This window comes from Cynara cardunculus (assembly GCF_001531365.2).
Source record: "Cynara cardunculus var. scolymus isolate 2C chromosome LG 15, CcrdV1, whole genome shotgun sequence".
NCBI lineage: Eukaryota > Viridiplantae > Streptophyta > Magnoliopsida > Asterales > Asteraceae > Cynara > Cynara cardunculus.
Genome location: NC_037542.1, coordinates 8,758,502 through 8,759,200, shown reverse-complemented (window position 1 = coordinate 8,759,200; position 699 = coordinate 8,758,502).

The following is a 699-nucleotide window of genomic DNA, read 5'->3' as shown; positions in this document are numbered from 1 at the left end:
AAAAAAACCGAATTTTTACAATAAAAACACTGTAAAAATTACATCACAAGGCTTAAGTTTATAGGACCATGCTTATTTGGGAGTCCTAATTATTTTTTAGGATATTTTGAAATAAAGGATTTAAGAATATAGTGCTAGAGGATTGCCATTGGAACTCATTTATACAACATAATGGAAACTGAATACATTGGTGGTCTTTTTATTAACTTTGTTATTCTGGTAATGGACGCGAACAATGCTCCCGTTGTTGCTACTGATACATCTAAAAGGAATAAACCAAAACTTGTTTGGGATAATACTACCTTTATGGTGTTTATTGATTTATGCATGAATGAGGTTAAACTTGGGAATAGACCTGGTAGTCACTTCAATAAGGTTGGGTGGGGAAACATAGAGAAGAAGATTAAGGAACGAACAGGAAAATCTTTTGACAAGAAGCAACTTAAAAACAAATGGGACACTATGAAGAAAGAATGGAAGTTGTATGATCGTTTAATGAGGATTGAATCTGGCATTGGATGGGATCCCGAGAGAAAGACAATTGTTGCATCACCAGAGTGGTGGGACGAAAAAATAAAGGTAATAATTACTATTTCATATATATTCTTTTGTTTGCTATTACTTTTTTATGAGTTCCTAGTGAAATTTGCTAATAAGAGCCATTAACACACAGGGAGATAAAGATCTTGCCAAGTTTAG